Below are 14,471 nucleotides of genomic sequence, written 5' to 3' on the forward strand. Positions count from 1 at the left end.
AGCAAAACCAGACACATCAAAACACGCCCAAAGCTTTGAGGGAAGAAAATTAAGCTCACTACCAAGGTCGATATTTCTGTGTCTGTGGTTAATATCAAATCCATTGCTTCTTCAGAGGCCTGCTAGTCTGGAGTGAAAGGTTTGTTCAGTCTTCTACAGTCTCTGGGCCGTGCAGCCCGGACCTTCAAAAACACCAGCAGGTGGCCAGTTTGGGAGACTGTAAACAAGCTGAGTCTCAGCCCTACTGTAGCCAGGGGCCCCATCCCCAGCCGCACAGCACTAGGTAAGGTGCTGAGCTTCAGTCAGAGTTAGAGGGGAGTGACGCCTGGCAACCCCCATGCTTTACCCTGAAGGGGAGGGGAACTGGACTGAGCTTCAAACTTCTCCTGCTGGCACCAACACCAACAGCTCCTATCTAGAACTGGGGGTGAGGGGCTCTGTTGCACTCTGTGACTTGAAGCAAATGGACTTCTCATACTTCTGCCCCTTCATAAACACCCACCATTCTGGATTATTTCCCGTGAGCACTGATATCCACAAGATGAATTCTCAAGAGCCTTTGGGGGTGGAGAGGTGGTGGTGGAGGGGAGCCACCTATTTATCTCTGAACTCATCCACGCAAAGATCTTGAGAGTTCTCACCAGGTTAGTCTTTCTGACTAAAGAGCATGCTGCCTCTCTGACTCATCTTGAACAGGACCCACTCGGGTTAAACCAGAGATATTTTTTCCCTTCTTGTAGCTGTGGATTAATTCTTGAAAACCTAGTCCACCCCTCATGGCTGGTGCCTCCTGTGCTGTCAGTAGACTAGCCTTGTGGCTGGCAGGACAGAGCTCAGCCCTCATAAGGTTCAGCCTCAAGGGACCTCTTTAATCTCACTATTTAGGAATCAAAGGGCTGCAGAGACTCAGGCTTCACCAGAAGAGCAGAGTAACCATTAGTCTTTGCAGCACAGTGTAGTAGCAGAGGGACACTTCCTTCTTCCTCTCCAATGTCTTTTTGAAAGCTCACTGGTAGAAAGCTAGAGAGAGGATGTCCAAACCAGATCTACCACCTGCCACCTACCCCTCAGTTTGCTTACTTCCAACTCCCATGAAACCCTTCACATCTGCCAAGGGCACTAGGTATGCTCCTTCTAATGCTGCAAAGTTCAAAATGTTATCTTACAATTCATGATTCACTTAGCAACTACTCTTGGAACCCATGCTGTATCCGATATTTGGTGGGCTAGGGCAGAGTATTTAGCCATTAACAATCTATCTATGGCAGGTCTCCACCTGAAGCTTCCATATTAGTGCTAGATCACTGCAGTGATGTATAATTACTTTGTAACAAGCATTGAGAAAGGGGGCGTGTCCTAGTGAAGTTTTGTGTCCCGGTTTAGCTAGGTTAGTGCTGGGGGGCTGGGAGGGGATGGAGATGCCCCGGAGTAGAGCTCAGAAACCTTGGTGTCTGAGACCAGGCTTTACCACTTTCTGATTATGTGAGCTCCACCATCCCTTGGAGCAAATCCCTTTATACATGCACATGGACACATGCATGAATGTGCACATACACATTGTGTGTGGGGATGTGGCAGAAGCCTGCCTCATACAACTTCCTACTTTGCTGTGTCAGTGACTTAAATAATCGGTGATGAGATGCTGTGCAGGAGTTCGATCGTCTTTAAACACATTAGCACAATGAATTGTTGTCATTCAGTATTTCAGACTTAAACTTGGGGATCAAGCCTCTAATGCTCTGTAAGAAGCAACACCCAAGACTCTGATAGCTACTGCAGGTAGAGCATCTTTGCTGTGCTGTGCTTGGGAGGACTTGATGGGGCTGGGGAGATATCTCAGTGGTAAAGGACACTTTCAGAGAGACCTGGGTTCTATTCCCAGCACAGGATTTATGGCTCATAACCTTCTGTATTCCAGTTCCAAGCAATCTAATGCCTTTTTTTCAGGTCTCTGCAGGAACCAAGCATGCACTTAGTGCATATAGACATGAAGTCTCTCTCTCTCTCTCTCTCTCTCTCTCTCTCTCTCTCTCTCTCTCTCTCTCTCTCACACACACACACACAATTTTTTAAAAGAGTGGGGTGGAGGCAACCTGGCACAAGAACAACAGAAAGTGGGGAGAGGGGGTTTGCTATTCTCTAACCCAGAGATCCAAGGAGTGCCTTCCAAACATGGCTGGTTTCTGAAAAGTTTTCCAAGACCCCTCCTATGCTTTCCCAAGCTTTGAAAGCCTCTTTGGGGCCCTCACTAGGCAGGCTGAGAATCAGGACAGCTTTGGAGTGTTGTAAGGAAAAGATCCTACTGCCAATTCTTTTCTTGGCTTAAAACCTTTGAGATATCAAAGTCATGGCTTGTGCGGCTTGTGTAGCTGTGCAGGGCTGGAAGGACCATCACAGCATCTCCCTCTCGGACAGGAGGACGCTCTTGTGGAAATGAGATTCCATCAGAGAGTCCTTCCAGAGAGTCCTCCCCCTCCCTGCCTCCCAGGCCTTGGGTGGTGGAGGAGTCCTCTCTTCCCTTGCTCTTCCTTTAGGTCTCAGTCCCAAGTTGTAACCAAAGCCCTTATGGGCTCCCAAATTCCGGGGAGGCCCCCTGTAGGGACGGGGTTTGAGGCTGGAATGAATCTAAAGGGTGGATGATAAAGAAATGGGAAGCAAGCACTAAATCATACTTTGAAATGAGGGGGACGGAGATCTGACAGACAGAAATGAGAACTTGGAGCAGGGCGCAGACAGCGCTGGGCACACTCAGAGTAAATGGTCAGGTCTCCTTACTCAGTTTCTCCTCTGAAGGAGTGAGAGATGGGGACTGAGAACCTCAGCCAGTCAGCACTACTCTAAAGAGTGTTTTAGAGGTGCTGACCGCTAACAAAGATCCTCAGGAAGGCGCGGTTGCTTTGTCCCAGGACCTGGGCACATTCATTTAGCTTTTTATATTATAAATTGCTTGTTATTGCTATTGGGTGCTGCGGTTGGAACTCGGGACTTCGCGCATGCCAGGCGAGCGCTTTGCAAATGAGCTACATTTCCAGTATCTCTCATTCAGCTTTAGCTGACTGATCCCCCTTTCAGCCTTCAATCACGTTTCAAATTTTGTTGCCTGTAGTATGCTTTATTTTCTGTGAAGTCGCTACAACGGAGTTCCCTTCTCCAGTTCTCCTCTGCAACCTTTCTCTTTTCTTTCCTCTTCCCTCCTACCCGACACTTGCCCTCACGAAAAGTTTCCACCGTACTGTCCCAGGCCCGCTTTGGTGATTTCTGCCCGACAGTCTGGATTCCTCTTCGCTGTCTAGGTGTTGAAGCCTGACAGATGCAGACCGATGCGATCCGCGGCGCCCTCTACTGGTCACCAATAGAAATGTATCTCTACAGCCTCTTGGGGAAGCTTTGCAAGTAATTGGGTCATGGAAAGAAAGACTGGTAAGTTGAAAGAGACTGGTGGTGGTTAACCTTCCACCTATCCTCTCAACTGCTTATCATATTACACACTAGTTCAACGTGTCAGGCTTTTCATAGGTGTACTCGAAGCTTTTGCAATATAGTTCGTGATTGACTTAGAATTAACAAGGCACCTTCTGTAAATCAGGACTGGAGAAGCCACAGCAATACCTAAATTCTTCATCTAATTAGGCTTTAATGTATAATTGTGTTACAGGAATTTGCTTTTCAAGTCTGAGGGCAAGTGGACATGCATTTGGTGGTGAAGTGGCTTTTACTTTCTGCATTTCCAAAGCCTGAAGAAATGAGAGGTACTTGCTGGGTGGCCTGACATTGGGCGCTCTAATAGAATAGCTGCCAAAACTCTTGAAGGTAGAAGCTTTCTAGAATTATCATCACCTAAGTAAGAACCAAGACCACCTGCCCAGGGGTGGCACCACCTACAGACACATCCATAGGCTAATCCTATGGGCTAATTGACAGTGTATCCTTCGATTGGGCTATGACAGTAGATCCTTCAAGCCAGAGCACAGTTATTTCTGCTTGCTTTTTAGTCAGGCTAACATTGAGAACCAGGGGCAAGAAATAACTCAGAAATATGTGAAAATGAGCAGGCTTAAGAAAAGGGCACATTTTAGGTGGACAGAGTAGAGAACATGGCAGGAGTGATCAAAAAATTTTAAAAGAAGCCACATATTTCATATTGGGACAATAGGAAAGGTCTTTTGGGGGTCAGACCTATCAATGGAAATCTCCAGGGTATAAAAATATGAAGTCACCAGAGTAACTTTTATTTCAAAAGAGAGTTCTGGAATGCTGTTCTGGAAAAGGGCTTGCTGGGAAAGGGTTTCCCTAAGGCGAGCCACATGTGGAGGTACTCAGAGGCCATTGCAACCATGGGAAAGGGGGCTTGGTTACTTCTCAATCTGGTAGCAGAACATAACACGACCCATACAGTGCTGGGTGTGCGAGCATAGTGAATGCAAGGGTTCTGGTCTACAGAGGCTGGCTAGGCTCAGGAAACAACAAAGTGGATGAATCTAGAGAGTAGGTAGCATGCAGAGGGGACTGCCTGGAGCTCAGGTGTGGAGTTGAGGGTGATGTCAAAGTTGCAATGGAGACTATATTGCAGAGACCATGGACATCTATCAAGGAAACTAGAGGTAACAAGAAGAGCTGCTCCCCAGGAAGCCTCTGCAGCATCTGTGCTGTAAATCGCAGGGAATATGGATGGGACTGCCCAACCTATGGGAACTTAAACAATGCTCGTAGTACAGCCCTAGATGCTGGACATCTGGCATGGGTCACTTGCCTTGCTGGTCTTTAGTCTTGTTCTGCTTTGGTCTTCTCTTCCTATGCCTGCATTTTTCCCTTCTGGAAGGAAATGTTTACTTTGTGCCATTGTAGATTGAAAGTATGTAACTACATACAATGCTTTCAACAGGCACAGGGCTTACAACTAAGGGCTTACCTTGAAACTCAGTAGAGACTTTAGTTTTTCAAAGTCACCACTCTGCCACAATCCCCTTCTTCTGTCTCCTGTCATTTCTTCTCAGGGTCCATTGTTGGACTCCTGTCTTAAATATTTATCCCCATGGCCCAGCTATCATTTCTGAAAAGTTCTGAAATTCATATTTCCAATATAACTTCTGATTTACCTTCCAGACGGCTTCTTCTTTAAAAAATAAAGATTTATTTTCTGTATATGAGTACACTGTATATAGCTATCTTCAGACACACCAGAAGATGGCATTGGATTCCATTACAGATGGTTGTGAGCCACCATGTGGTAGCTGGGGATTGAACTCAGGACCTCTGGAAGAGCAGTCAGTGCTCTTAACCACTGAGCCATCACTCCAGCCCCAGACTTTTTCTTCTTGTGTATGTCTATTATGCTTGACTCATTCCAGTCTGAACTTACGAAGGCTGTCTTGCTGATTGATGCTTGCTTGTGCTTATATTTCAGTAACAGCATTAGTATATCCTAACGGTCTTTGCTCCCATCATCTGACTCCTCCACTAAACTCTCCTAATAATCAGCTTGGGTTGCTGTAACCAAAGGTCAGACTGGGTGTCTTACACCACAGATGCTTTTATTTAAAGGATTAATTCATTTGTGTAGTTTTGTGTGAGTGTGTTGCTTGTATGTACATATGTATGTATGTGCACCACATTTGTGCCCTGCAATGGTCAAGGAAGATATATGGAACTGGAGTCACATACAATTAAGTGTGAATTGTCATGTGGGTGCTGGGAACCTAATTTGGGTCCTCAGTAACAGCAGTAGGTGCTCTTCCTCCTTCCTCACTCTCGAGGTGAAGGTCCAGCAGGATTTCTTTTCTGTTGAGTATTCTCTCTGGTTTGTAGGTGATCACCTTCTGCACAATAAAGAAAGATTCATTTTTGAGGTTTATTCATCTTTATTTTATGTGTATTGGTGTTTAGTCTGTATGACAGTCGGTCTCTGTACCAAATGCCTGCACTGCCTGTGGAGAACAGAAGAGGGTGTCAGATCCCCTGGAACTGGAGTTACAGAAGGTTGTTGACCATTATTGTGAGTGCTGGAAACAGAACCAGGTGGTCTAGTAGAGCAGCCAGTGTTCTTAGTGGGTGAGCCATTGCTACAGCTCTGAGAGACACACATTTTTATAAGACCATGGCTTTATTCTGTTAGGTTCCAGTTCCATGCTCATGATTTTATTTCATCTTGCTGCACTTTGAAAGTATCCCTTCTAAAATCCAGATAGCATCAATATTAGAGGATTAAAAGATGATGCCTTCAAGAGTGTATTTGGCTAAGATGGCTTCTTCCTGCTTAGTGGGCTTTAGTCCCTTACAGCACAGATGCCATGGGTCATCTGGCAGCTTGCCCCTATGTTTCTCTATGGTGTTGGCACCACCCATTCATCTCCTCCAGAGGGTGCAACGGGAAGGCCTCCATCAGATTCTGTCAGCTTGATCATAGGTTATATCTCCCCTTGAACTTTGAGGAACACATTTCTGTTGTTTTTATAATAACTATCGGCAGGTATCCAGTCATAGTAACATGTGGATTAATGCTCACCCTAAAGACCTTACTTTTAAATACAATGGCAGTAGCTTAGGGCTTCAACAGACAAGCATTAGTAGTGCCCAGCTCAGCTCACAGCAGCTCATTCTTCATCTTGGATGTCTCTTAAATCCAGCCCCAGGTCTTCATAACTGCTTCTCTTCTTTCACCACCATAATCATTACCATCCATCCCTGGCTGCCACATCTTTAGCTCTTGTTTTAGCCACAAAGCTTACTCCAGCTTAGAGCACAGTCCTTTCCACAATTCATAGTGCTACCTAGGCCCACAGACAAATCCCCCCCCCATCTCCATCTTATCTTTCCTTAACCTAGTCCATAGATGACCTAACCTGTCCACACTTTGTTCAGCTTTATCGGACTATAATGGATGCATGCTAAGATGCCTATATTTTTAGGTATAAAATTAAGTAAGTTTTGACCTTCATGTACATCTATGAAAATTTGTGCACAAGTAAGAAAATAAACATAATAACCAATGCCCAGAGGTTTTTAATGTCCCTTTATAATATATATCTCCTCTTCTTCTATGTTCTCATCCCTGTCACTACGCAATTACCGTGGTGTAATACACATACACTGTATAGTACAGTGTGTAACATTTTAGGATTTTTCCACAAATGAAATCAAACTATTTTGTCTTTTATTCACTTATTATAATTATCATCAACAGTTTTGCATATCAATTTTGATGCTTAAAGAAGATTTTCTTCTGATTCTTGAGAACTATTACATTTTAAATTTAAATTTTAATATATATGTGTGTGTGTGTGTTTTGCCTGTATACTTGTCTATGAACCTCATGTGTGTCTGTTCCTCACAGAGACCAGAAGAGGGTATCAAACACCTTGGAACTGGTGTTACAAATAGGAGTGAGCTGCCAGGTGGTTGCTGAGAATTGAACCTGGGTCCCTTGGAAGAGCACCCAGTGCTCTTCACTGTTAAGCCATCTCTCTGGTGCCACATTTCTCTTTTATAGTTATACCAAAATGTGCTTGTTCATTTCTGAGCAGAAGGTAAGACAATTCACTTGAAGGGATACTAGTTTCCTAAGGCCACTGTAACGGGTTAGAACAACCTTGAAGTGTTAAAAGATCACCGGTCTGGGAGCCAGAGTCTGAAGTGAACGTGTCAGCAGGTTGCACACTCTTCACAGGCCCTGGGATGTTTCCTTGGTGGTCCCTTCTCACTTTTGCTGTTAATTGCTTTGTGACTTCATTTCTCCAATCTGTAGCCAGTTTTACATAATGTCACCCATGCCTTTCTGTGTCTCTCTCTCGAAAGATGCTTTTGGTGGTATTGAGGACCAATGTAGGAAGACAGCCTCAACAAAGGATTCTTTTTTTTACCTGCAAAACTCCCTTTTGTAACTACTCTTAAGGTAGCAGACATAGGCTCTGCAGATTGGTTAGGATCTTTCTTGAGGTCACAAGTGAGCTCACTAAAAGATCTCCCCGACCCCCAGCCTTTTCCCCCACCCTTCTTCCTCAAGACAGAATCTCACTAAGCAGCCACACCTGTCTTCAAACTTGTGCTCCTCGGCCTCTCGTCCCACGTGCTGGGTTACAGGATCATGTCAGCTGGTGAAGGTTTTTTTTCACCATCAGTGAGTGGTACAACTTTTCATCTGAGCACAGCTTTAGCTGCATCCCATACATTTTAATAGGTGGGGTCTCTCTATCATTTTTTAAAAAATATTTATTTTATGTATATGAGTACACTGTAGCTGTCTTCAGACACACCAGAAGAGAGCATTACAAATGATCCCATTACAGGTGGTTGTGAGCCACCATGTGGTTGCTGGGAATTGAACTCAGGACCTCTGGAGGAGCAGTCAGTGCTCTTAACCTCTGAGCCATCTCTCCATTCCTCTCTATCACTTTTAATAAATAAATTAAGAAGAACTTTAATCTTGAGAAATATATTTTATGAGGCTAGCATGTTCCATTCTGTAATTCTGCACTAAAGTTGATACTCAGAACTTGGGGGGTGTTGTTCAAGAAGTACTTGGACAAATGAATACATGAATGGATGGATGAATGAATGAATGATGCATGAATGAATTAATCTGCGATCATTGAGTATAGGATGAGTTGGAGAGAAAGGTGTAGGGGTAATTGATCAAAATACACTGCATACATATGTTTCTCAAACAATAAACAAAAATATACCTTTATACCTTAGACTTCTAATCTTACTGTTGCCACAAAACTAAAAATCCCTGGGATTCATCTTCATTATGTGTTTAGCCAGAGTAGAGTCTAGACTGGCCTTAAACCTGTGCTTTTAGTTTCTTAGCCTACCAAGTGCTGGGATCTACTTTCTCTGAAGTCTTTTGACATAATTTATGTGATTTGAGCCTCCTTAATTTTTAAACATTTGTGGACTTTCCAGAGATGCTGTGACTATTAATCATTAATTTGATTTTATTGTGATCAGAGAGCTTATGTTTTTTTTGTCTGACCAGAATCTTTTCAGATTTGCAGGGAATTTGTTCAATGTCCCAGAATGTGGCCTATCTTGGGTAGATGTGTCCATACATTTGCCCAGCACGTTCACACTGCTGTGGAACAGGGTGTTCTATAACTGTCATTTGGGTCAGCTTGCTTCCCAAGTTATTCAAGACTTTCAGACACTTGCTGTAATTCTGCCCACTTGTTTCATGAGTTATTGAGAGGGACGTAGAAATCCTCAGCTGTAATTGTGAGCTTCTCCTCTGTTCTTGTGGTTCTAACAGCGCCGGCTCTGTCTATTTTGTAGTTCTTTCATGGGTCTTATAAACATTTAGAATTGCCGGGGCCTCTTGAATTCAGGGTTTTATTGCTGTGGAATGATCCTGCTTTTCTCTCTGCTGGTTTACCGCTTTCAGAAGTCTTTTTTTCTTTGTAACTATGAATATAGAGTTCTTTTTACTTTTAGACTGGAATATATTTCTTCCTCCTTTTATTTTTAGACCATCCACGTCTGTGTAATTAGTGTGGGTTCTTGCGAGTAGCATATAGCTGAATTTTGCTTTTACTTATTTATTTTGTCTCCTTGGCAGCCTTCACCTGTATACCTCTAATTGGAATGCTTGGAGCAGTTTTGTCTGCGTGATTAGGCTTATTGTGCATTTGTAGAGGGGGAGGTGCTGTGTACCTAGGGCCTTGGATGTGCTAGGCAAGGGCTCTACCACTGAGCTACATCCTCAGCACTGGTACTGTTGGGTTGAAATCTGCCATCTTGCTGTCTCTATTTTATCTGAGACACCACCTAGCTTCTCTTTTCTTGTCACTATTTTTTTTATAAGAAGATAATTTCCTGCAATTTCTCTTAGCTTCTGCAAAAATTCTTAGTTTAGTTTAGGGCACACACCTTTAAAGTCCACACTCTGAAGAGAGACAGGACAATCTGTAAGCTTAAGACCAGCCTGGTCTACATAGTAAAACCTTGTCACAAACACAAACAAAATAATATAACAAACAAATAAACAAAAACACAAATTCTAACTTTGTGTGCTATTTTTGTGGTTGCTTTGATATTGAGTTTGTCATAGTCTACCTTCAAGTACTATACCTCTCCATGTCATACTAGAACCTGGCAACCACACACCTCTGTCTTCTCCCTTCCATTTTTTTTTTATATTATTGATGTCATATATCATACTTCTAAATATAAACTCTACAGCAAATGTTTATAGCCTTTATTTTCCACAGTTAGCCTTTCTGTGTTTCTTTTCTAAAGGTTTGTTTTATTTTTATATTTACACAAAAATACCATTCTATATTTACTGTGTGCATATGCATATGTCTGTGTGGTGGTGTGTGCACATGAGCTCAAGTTCCCACAGTCTGGGAGAGGGAACCAGTTTTTCTGATGCAGGTGGTTGTGAGCCAGTGGACATGGGCTCTGGGAACGGAACTGGGATCCTTGGTAAGACCAGCAACCAGTCTTAACCACTGAGCCATCTCACCAGCCCCCACACTTACCTCTCAAGGATTTCTAAGTACTGGAGTCTTTTATATCACACAACTTAGTCCCTACCTCCTGAATTTCCATTCCCGTTGTAAGCCCTTATTTTCTTGCTAGAGTTATGTTCTTTCTCTTAGAAGAATTACTTTTGAGAGTTTTTCTATGGGTTTCCAAGCACAATGCTGAGATCAGTGAGAAGGAAGGCAGTGTTATCTGGATCTGGGTCACCTCTGTACTGTCCTCCACACATGGCTGCGCCATTGCCCCAAAGAGAAAGGAGATGAGAATGCGAATGGGGAAGAGGCTGCTGGTCCTCTCTGTCTGTCCTCTCCGTCACTCTGTCTGTCCTCTCCATGCCTTCTCTCAGTGTGCCAATGTTCCTCTCTGGTATTCTGGTTCAACCAGGCTGTGGCAGCAAAAGCCAAGTTTAAATTAGAAGTAGATCACACTATGTTCTAGAAGAGATGATGGATTTCAATCTAGTAATTCTACCTATGGCTGAATTGAGGCCAAAAAGGGTCAACATGAAATTATTAGATAAGTTTCTCACTGGAAAACTTCAAAATCCCTTCTAGCTTTGTAAAACAAAGGTATTCCTTATTTTACACCAAAAAGAAAGAGAAAAGAATTTTTCTACATTTTTAGATTTTTTAGATTTCTCTTTAAAATTCTACATTAAAAACATTTAGATAAAACATATTTTGTAAATATATAAATTCATAAATAAGTATATGTAACTTATACAACCAATTTATTATTATTAATTACCAATTAATTAATTTATTTTGTTTCTTTCAAGACAGGATTTCTCTGTGTAGCCCTGGCTGTCCTGGAATTTGCTCTGTAGACCAGGTTGGCCTTGAACTCAGAAATCCTTCTGCCACTGCCTCCTGAGTGCTGGAATTAAAAGTGTGTGCCACTACCACTTGTCTTATATATTATTTTATAAGTGTGTATTTATAAGTGTTCTTGTTGTACCTTGATTCAATCCTGGAAATTAGTGTTATCTTAGCAAAATACACAGCTGGTTTCTATGGCGCATCACTATAATCTCAACATTGTAAACCTTAGGCAGGAAGATGGCAAGTTCTAGGCCAACTTGGGCTCCATAGTAAGACCTTGTATCTAAAATAAGTAATAATTCTGTGTGTGTGTGTGTGCGTGTGCATGTGTGTGCACGTGCATGTGTGTGTGTGCACATGCATGTGTGTGTGCACGTGCATGTGTGTGTGTGAGATGGAGCTTGTTACTTAATCTCATAATCTGATAGTTATTAATATTTTATCTATTTGTTGAGATTTCCAAACAAAGTGTTTTAATAATACCCCCCAAGTCTCCCTGCCAACTCTCTCATTCCACCCAGAAACATGCCCCTTGCACTTTCATACTTTTAAATTTTTGACACAGACTATCACTCAGTAGCTATGGCTGGCCTCCAACTCACTGGGTAGATCAGGTTGGCCTCTAAATAATAGAGCTATGCCAGTCCATGCCTCCCAAGTGCTGGGATTAGAGGCAAACACCACTTCTTTTACATTTTTTTAAAGAGCCCTTTAATTCAATAAGGGCTGGTCATATGCAGAGTGCAGGAGCACCCACTAGAGCATGGGTGACCTACCTGGGGCACATACTGATCCTCCCTTCCCTGCAGCCAGCAGCTCCTGCACTTTCAGACTTTGCACATCTGAAAATGTTTTTATTTCATCTTTATTTTCCAAAGGCGTGTTCATTAGATATAGGACTATAGGTGTCTTGGTTAGGATTTTACTGCTATGAACAAGCACCATGACCAAGGCAGCTCTTATAAGGACAGCATTTAATTGGTGCTGACTTACAGGTTCAGAGGTTCAGCCCATTACCATCAAGGCAGGAACATGGCAGCATCCAGGCAGGCATGGTGCAGGAGGAGCTGAGAGTTCTACATCTTCATCTGAAGGCAATCAGGAGAAGACTGGCTTCTAGGCAGCTAGGAGGAGGGTCTTAAAATCCAGACCCCCAGTGACATACTTCTTCTAATGAGGCCACACCTTTTCTAACAAGGTCACACCTCTTAATAGTGCTACTCCCTGGGTCAAACATATTCAATTCACCACAATGGGTGACAGCATAATTTTCCTTTCAGCACCTTAAAGATGTTCCATTGTCTTCTGGTTTCCACTGACTCCAGGGATGTGTAAGATCAAGGAGTATTGTGAAAGGCTTACTAGAGTCTCCACAAACTCCATCCAGACTTTGATATAAAAATTATTTAATATTATGCGTGTGTGTGTGTGTGTGTGTGTCTTGGAAATTTGCCACTACCATGGATTCCAGGGATCAATGTGAGATCATCAGTTTTATATAGCAAGCATCCTTTTAACACCCTTACTCACCGAATCATCTCCTCGACACTGTTTTGTGTTTCAAGACATATTCTCACTATGTAGCCCAACCTTAAGCTCTTCTTCTCAGCCTTGTGAGCACTAAAATTATAGGCTTGTATCACCGATGCCTAACTGGAAAGTTTGTGCCTGCTCCTAAAGGCATTGCAGGTGTGACTGCTGGGTCACATGTACATCAGTGGGTGGCAGAGTAGAGAGAGGCTATGTCTATACTCAGTGTTCTGACCTTCGAGCATCTGAATGATTAGTAGTCTAACACTCCCTGAGAAAAGTGAGCCTGAGATAACCCCCAGTCCTATGCTGCATGGGCCCCTATAGCTCCCAGGACTAGGAGCAAGCCGAAGACTAGAAGAATCCTGCCTGGGACCCACCCGAGATGACTGCCAGTCTGGCCTGGACAGGGAGCTGGCCTGGGATGACCACCAGTCAGGCACATACATGGGGCTGGGGGCAGACCATCCTCAAAATGACCCCTTCCTGGTGCCATAATGCATGAGCAGGGTGTAACACCCTTGAGACAGCTCCTGAGAAAACCCCAGACACTCAGAGACCCTGGTTCCCTCTGAAAGGGGCAAATAAGTAGTGAAAAAATGGAAGAGAAAGACAAATAGAAGGATGTGGGCACAATGAAGACAGGCAGAACTGGAGATTTGAAGTTAGTGAGGAACAGCCTGATGTGAGTAGCCAATGATGCCACCTGGGACCATGGTGGGGTCCTGGCCTGTGCTGCCACTGGTGGGCCATATCTGGGTCCATGGCCCTGAAACATCATCAAAGGTTAGGAGGACATCCCTGGTCTGGCTGCCTTAGGATGGGTTAATATCTGAAGGCTGTGAAGAAATGGCCCCAACCCTCACCTGGGCATTGAGGAAGAAGTGGCCCTAGGGTTGTGAGAGTGGGAGAGCTGGCCCTGCCCCTCAACAGCTGCAGTACTTGGGAAAGTGGACCCTGCACTTTGCCTGAGCAGCACAGTAGAGTTGACTTTGGTAGTGGGGACATGAGTAAGCTGGCCCTGAGGGTATGAGCATGGGAGAGTTGTCCCCTCTACTTGTTTGCCTTGTGGTGACATGGGCAAGGGAGAGATGTAACCCCACCCTCTTCACTTGGGAGAGTGGACCCATCACCTTACCTGGACAGAAGGGTAGACTGGTAGCAGGGATTGCTGGTGAGCTGGCCCCAAGGGCATGAGAGCAGGAGAGCCCATAGCTAACCAGTTCACATACTCTTCCGGCCCAGTTTCAGGAGTTTGAATTGGCCCACTTCAACATCTACCCTGTGGATGAACTGCTGGCGTGTGTGAAGGGGCCAGTTTTACAGATCCGCAAACTACAGGATCTCCCTGACACAGAGCACCAACGGGATATCCGAGGGGAGTTCCAGTAAGGATCCAGTATTGATAGTGTAGCAAAAGCCAGAATCCTCATACCAGACCAATGAGCATTTGCAAGCAAAGACTTGTGGACAAAAGTGTATACTGTGGGACACACTGTGACACACTACAGCTTCACAATGGGATTCTTTTCCCTATTGGAGGAGAGATCACAAGGGCAGAGGGCAGGTATGAGGGGAGAGCAAAAACAGAACATGCTCTGAACCACTGAGCCATCTCATTGGCCCATTTCCCCAGGTTTT

At 43.9% G+C, this 14,471-nt stretch overlaps 1 non-coding gene across 1 annotated transcript; it reads left to right on the plus strand.

Moving 5' to 3' along the window:
* The first annotated feature begins 12,967 nt into the window (after nt 1-12,967).
* LOC115032852 (small nucleolar RNA SNORA17) lies at nt 12,968-13,099 on the plus strand. Its single transcript, XR_003838511.1, has one exon. It is a non-coding gene; the product is annotated as a small nucleolar RNA SNORA17 (small nucleolar RNA).
* Nucleotides 13,100-14,471: the final 1,372 nt, after the last annotated feature.

This window comes from Mus caroli, unplaced genomic scaffold, assembly GCF_978045245.1.
Source record: "Mus caroli unplaced genomic scaffold, Mus_caroli_1 scaffold_14, whole genome shotgun sequence".
NCBI classification, from domain to species: domain Eukaryota; kingdom Metazoa; phylum Chordata; class Mammalia; order Rodentia; family Muridae; genus Mus; species Mus caroli.